This window comes from Spermophilus citellus (genome assembly GCF_964194105.1).
Source record: "Spermophilus citellus genome assembly, chromosome: 15".
Taxonomy (NCBI): domain Eukaryota; kingdom Metazoa; phylum Chordata; class Mammalia; order Rodentia; family Sciuridae; genus Spermophilus; species Spermophilus citellus.
The window spans coordinates 13,523,399-13,530,033 of record NC_138195.1 but is presented as its reverse complement, the minus strand read 5'-3'; positions in this window follow the sequence as shown (position 1 = coordinate 13,530,033).

The window sequence follows — 6,635 nt, the reverse complement described above, 5'->3', positions numbered from 1 at the left end:
GAAACTCGTAGTTTTTTGGAAGCTTGGCAACCCCTTTCCATGAAAGTGATTTGCGCCAGTCTCTGCTTATTGCTACATCAATAGGAAACAAACCATAGAGATAGAACTAGGAACTACTTGATTGTGTCAAGTTTCAAAGAGCTAGCACAAACCGTCTTTGATTTAGAGTTCCAACTACACGTATCCATATAGGAGAAAACAGAGTGAAACCTAAAAATTAAAACTGTTACTGCCAACGAACGGTTTAACCTAGAAAACGAAATTTGGTAAGCCAAGTGGGATTGGGGTAGTGATTATTATCTGAAAGAGTCATCAATATTGGGTGAAAAAATGTGTTCTGAGATTTCAGGAAACTCGTAGTTTTTTGGAAGCTTTTCTACCCCTTTCCATGAAAGTGATTTGCGCCAGTCTCTGCTTAGGGCTACATAAATAGGAACAGAGATAGAACTTGGAACTACTTGGTTGTGTCAAGTTTCAAAGAGGTAGCACAAACCATGTTTGATTTAGAGTTCCAACTACATGTATCCATATAGGAGAAAACAGAGTGAAACCTAAAATTAAAACTGTTATTGCCAACGAACGGTTTAACCTAGAAGAATGAAATTTGGTGAGCCAAGTGGGATTGGGGTACTGATCAGTACCTGAAAGTGTCATCAAGATTGGGTGAAAAAATGTGTGCTGAGATTTCAGGAAACTCGTATATTTTGGAAGCTTGGCAACCCCTTTTTATGTAAGTGATTTGCGCCAGTCTCTGCTTAGGGCTACATCAATATGAAACAAACCATAGAGATTGAACTTGTACTACTTTATTGTGTAAAGTTACAAAGAGCTAGCACAAACCGTGTTTGATTTAGAGTTCCAACTACCTGTATCCATGTAGGAGAAAACAGAGTGAAACCTAAAAATTAAAACTGTTACTGCCAACGAACGGTTTAACCTAGAAGAACGAAATGTGGTGAGCCAAGTGGGATTGGGGTACTGATCATTACCTGAAAGTGTCATCAAGATTGGGTGAAAATATGTGTGCTGAGATTTCAGGAAACTCGTAGTTTTTTGGAAGGTTGGCAACCCCTTTCCATGAAAGTGATTTGCGCCAGTCTCTGCTTAGGGCTACATCAATAGGAAACAAACCATAGGGATAGAACTTGGAACTACTTTATTGTGTCAAGTTTCAAACAGCTAGCACAAACCGTGTTTGATTTAGAGTTCCAAGTACATGTATCCATGTAGGAGAAAACAGAGTGAAACCTAAAAATTAAAACTGTTACTGCCAACGAACGGTTTAACCTAGAAGAACGAAATCTGGTGAGCCAAGTGGGATTGGGGTACTGATCATTACCTGAAAGGGTCATGAAGTTTGGTTGAAAAAAATGTGTGCGGAGATTTCAGGAAACTCGTAGTTTTTTGGAAGCTTGGCAACCCATTTACATGAAAGTGATTTGCACCAGTCTCTGCTTAGGGCAACATCAATAGGAAACAAACAATAGAGATAGAACTTGGAACTAGTTTATTGTGTCAAGTTTCAAAGAGGTAGCACAAACCGTGCTTGATTTAGCGTTCCAAATACATGTATCCATTTAGGAGAAATCAGAGTGAATCCTAAAAATTAAAACTGTTACTGCCAACGAACGGTTTAACCTAGAAGAACGAAATTTGGTGAGCCAAGTGGGATAGGCGTACTGATCAGTACCTGAAAGTGTCATCAAGATTGGGTGAAAAAATGTGTGCAGAGATTTCAGGAAACTCGTAGTTTTTTGGAAGCTTGGCAACCCCTTTTTATGTAAGTGATTTGCGCCAGTCTCTGCTTAGGGCTACATCAATAGGAAACAAACCATAGAGATAGAACTTGGAACTACTTTATTGTGTCAAGTTTCAAAGAGCTAGCACAAACCATGTTTTATCTAGAGTTCCTACTACATGTATCCATATAGGAGAAAACAGAGTGAAGCCTAAAAATTAAAACTGTTACTGCCAACGAACGGTTTAACCTAGAAGAACGAAATTTGGTGAGCCAAGTGGGATTGGGGTACTTATCGTTACATGAAAGTGTCATCAAGATTGAGTGAAAAAATGTGTGCTGAGAATCAGGAAACTCGTTGTTTTTTGGAAGCTTGGCAACCCCTTTCCATGAAAGTGATTTGCGCCAGTCTCTGCTTAGGGCTACATCAATAGGAAACAAATCATAGATATAGAACTTGGAACTACATTATTGTGTCAAGTTTCAAAGAGCTAGCACAAACCGTGTTTTATTTAGTGTCACAACTACATGTATTCATATAGGAGAAAACAGAGTGATACCTAAAAATTAAAAATGTTACTGCCAATGAACGGTTTAACCTAGAAGATCGAAATTTGGTGAGCCAAGTGGGATTGGGGTACTGATCATTACCTGAAAGTGTCATGAAGTTCGGTTGAAAAAAATGTGTGCTGAGATTTCAGGAAACTCGTAGTTTTTTGGAAGCTTGGCAACGCCTTTCCATGAAAGTGATTTGCGCCAGTCTCTGCTTAGGGCTACATCAATAGGAAACAAACCATAGAGATAGAACTTGGAACTACTTGATTGTGTCAAGTTTCAAAGAGCTAGCACAAACAGTGTTTGATTTAGTGTTCCAACTACATGTATCCATGTAGGAGAAAACAGAGTGAAACCTAAAAATTAAAACTGTTACTGCCAACGAACGGTTTAACATAGAAGAACGAAATGTGGTGAGCCAAGTGGGATTGGGGTACTGATCATTACCTGAAAGTGTCATGAAGTTTGGTTGAAAAAAATGTGTGCGGAGATTTCAGGAAACTCGTAGTTTTTTGGAAGCTTGGCAACCCCTTTACATGAAAGTGATTTGCGCCAGTCTCTGCTTAGGGCAACATCAATAGGAAACAAACAATAGAGATAGAACTTGGAACTACTTTATTGTGTCAAGTTTCAAAGAGGTAGCACAAACCGTGTTTGATTTTGCGTTCCAACTACATGTATCCATATAGGAGAAATCAGAGTGAAACCTAAAAATTAAAATTGTTACTCCCAACGAACGGTTTAACCTAGAAGAACAAAATTTGGTGAGCCAAGTGGGATTGGGGTAATGATCAGTACCTAAAAGAGTCATCAAGATTGGGTGAAAAAATGTGTGCTGAGATTTCAGGAAACTCGTAGTTTTTTGGAAGCTTGGCAACCCCTTTCCATGAAAGTGGTTTGCGCCAGTCTCTGCTTAGGGCTACATCAATAGGAAACAAACCATAGAGATAGAACTTGGAACTACTTTATTGTGTAAAGTTACAAAGAGCTAGCACAAACCGTGTTTGATTTAGAGTTCCAACTACATGTATCCATGTAGGAGAAAACAGAGTGAAACCTAAAAATTAAAACTGTTACTGCCAACGAACGGTTTAACCTAGAAGAACGAAATGTGGTGAGCCAAGTGGGATTGGGGTACTGATCATTACCTGAAAGTGTCATCAAGATTGGGTGAAAAAATGTGTGCTGAGATTTCAGGAAACTCGTAGTTTTTTGGAAGCTTGGCAATCCCTTTCCATGAAAGTGATTTGCGCCAGTCTCTGCTTAGGGCTACATCAATAGGAAACAAACTATAGAGATAGAATTTGGAACTACTTGGTTGTGTCAAGTTTCAAAGAGGTAGCACAAACCGTTTTTGATTTAGAGTTCCAACTACATGTATCCATATAGGAGAAAACAGAGTGAAACCTAAAGATTAAAACTGCTACTGCCAACGAACGGTTTAACCTAGAAGAACGAAATGTCTTGAGCCAAGTGGGATTGGGGTACTGACCAGTACCTAAAAGTGTCATCAAGATTGGGTGAAAAAATGTGTGCTGAGATTTCAGGAAACTCGTAGTTTTTTGGAAGCTTGGCAACCCCTTTCCATGAAAGTGATTTGCGCCAGTCTCTGCTTAGGGCTACATCAATAGGAAACAAATCATAGAGATAGAACTTGGAACTACATTATTGTGTCAAGTTTCAAAGAGCTAGCACAAACCGTGTTTTATTTAGTGTTCCAACTACATGTATTCATATAGGAGAAAACAGAGTGACACCTAAAAATTAAAAATGTTACTGCCAATGAACGGTTTAACCTAGAAGATCGAAATTTGGTGAGCCAAGTGGGATTGGGGTACTGATCATTACCTGAAAGTGTCATGAATTTCGGTTGAAAAAAATGTGTGCTGAGATTTCAGGAAACTCGTAGTTTTTTGGAAGCTTGGCAACCCCTTTCCATGAAAGTGATTTGCGCCAGTCTCTGCTTAGGGATACATCAATAGGAAACAAACCATAGAGATAGAACTTGGAACTACTTGATTGTGTCAAGTTTCAAAGAGCTAGCACAAACCGTGTTTGATTTAGTGTTCCAACTAAATGTATCCATGTAGGAGAAAACAGAGTGAAACCTAAAAATTAAAACTGTTACTGCCAACGAACGGTTTAACCTAGAAGAACGAAATGTCTTGAGCCAAGTGGGATTGGGGTACTAATCATTACCTGAAAGTGTCATCAAGATTCGGTGAAAAAATATGTGCTGAGATTTGAGGAAACTCGTAGTTTTTTGGAAGCTTGGCAACCCCATTCAATGAAAGTGATTTGCGCCAGTCTCTGCTTAGGGCTACATCAATAGGAAACAAACCATAGGGATAGAACTTGGAACTACTTTATTGTGTCAAGTTTCAAACAGCTAGCACAAACCGTGTTTGATTTAGAGTTCCAACTACACGTATCCATGTAGGAGAAAACAGAGTGAAACCTAAAAATTAAAACTGTTACTGCCAACGAACGGTTTAACCTAGAAGAACGAAATGTGGTGAGCCAAGTGGGATTGGGGTACTGATCATTACCTGAAAGTGTCATGAAGTTTGGTTGAAAAAAATGTGTGCGGAGATTTCAGGAAACTCGTAGTTTTTTGGAAGCTTGGCAACCCCTTTACATGAAAGTGATTTGCGCCAGTCTCTGCTTAGGGCAACATCAATAGGAAACAAACAATAGAGATAGAACTTGGAATTACTTTATTGTGTCAAGTTTCAAAGAGGTAGCACAAACCGTGTTTGATTTATCGTTCCAACTACATGTATACATATAGGAGAAATCAGAGTGAAACCTAAAAATTAAAATTGTTACTCCCAACGAACGGTTTAACCTAGAAGAACAAAATTTGGTGAGCCAAGTGGGATTGGGGTACTGATCAGTACCTAAAAGTGTCATCAAGATTGGGTGAAAAAATGTGTGCTGAGATTTCAGGAAACTCGTAGTTTTTTGGAAGCTTGGCAACACCTTTCCATGAAAGTGGTTTGCGCCAGTCTCTGCTTAGGGCTACATCAATAGGAAACAAACCATTGAGATAGAACTTGGAACTACTTTATTGTGTAAAGTTACAAAGAGCTAGCACAAACCGTGTTTGATTTAGAGTTCCAACTACATGTATCCATGTAGGAGAAAACAGAGTGAAACCTAAAAATTAAAACTGTTACTGCCAACGAACGGTTTAACCTAGAAGAACGAAATGTGGTGAGCCAAGTGGGATTGGGGTACTGATCATTACCTGAAAGTGTCATCAAGATTGGGTGAAAAAATGTGTGCTGAGATTTCAGGAAACTCGTAGTTTTTTGGAAGCTTGGCAACCCCTTTCCATGAAAGTGATTTGCGCCAGTCTCTGCTTAGGGCTACATCAATAGGAAACAAACTACAGAGATAGAACTTGGAACTACTTGGTTTTGTTAAGTTTCAAAGAGGTAGCGCAAACCGTGTTTGATTTAGAGTTCCAACTACATGTATCCATATAGGAGAAAACAGAGTGAAACCTAAAGATTAAAACTGTTACTGCCAACGAACGGTTTAAAATAGTAGAATGAAATTTGGTGAGCCAAGTGTGATTGGGGTACTGATCATTACCTGAAAGTGTCAGCAAGATTGGGTGAAAAAATGTGTGCTGAGATTTCAGGAAAATCGTAGTTTTTTGGAAGCTTGGCAACCCCTTTCCATGAAAGTGATTTGTGCCAGTCTATGCTTAGGGCTACATCAATAGGAAACAAACCATAGTGATAGAACTTGGAACTACTTGATTGTGTCAAGTTTCAAAGAGCTAGCACAAACCGTCTTTGATTTAGAGTTCCAACTACATGTATGCATATAGGAGAAAACAGATTGAAAAATAAAAATTAAAACTGTTACGGCCAACGAACGGTTTAACCTAGAAGAACGAAATTTGGTGAGCCAAGTGGGATTGGGGTACTTATCGTTACATGAAAGTGTCATCAAGATTGAGTGAAAAAATGTGTGCTGAGAATCAGGAAACTCGTAGTTTTTTGGAAGCTTGGCAACCCCTTTCCATGAAAGTGATTTGTGCCAGTCTCTGCTTAGGGGTACATTATTAGGAAACAAACCATAGTGATAGAATATGGAACTACTTGATTGTGTCAAGTTTCAAAGAGGTAGCACAAACTATGTTTGATTTAGAGTTCCAACTACAAGTATCCATATAGGAGAAAACAGAGTGAAAAATAAAAATTAAAACTGTTACTGCCAACGAACGGTTTAACCTAGAAGAACGAAATTTGGTGAGCCATGTGGGATTGGGGTACTGATCATTACCTGAAAGTGTCATCAAGATTGGGTGAAAAAATGTGTGCTGAGA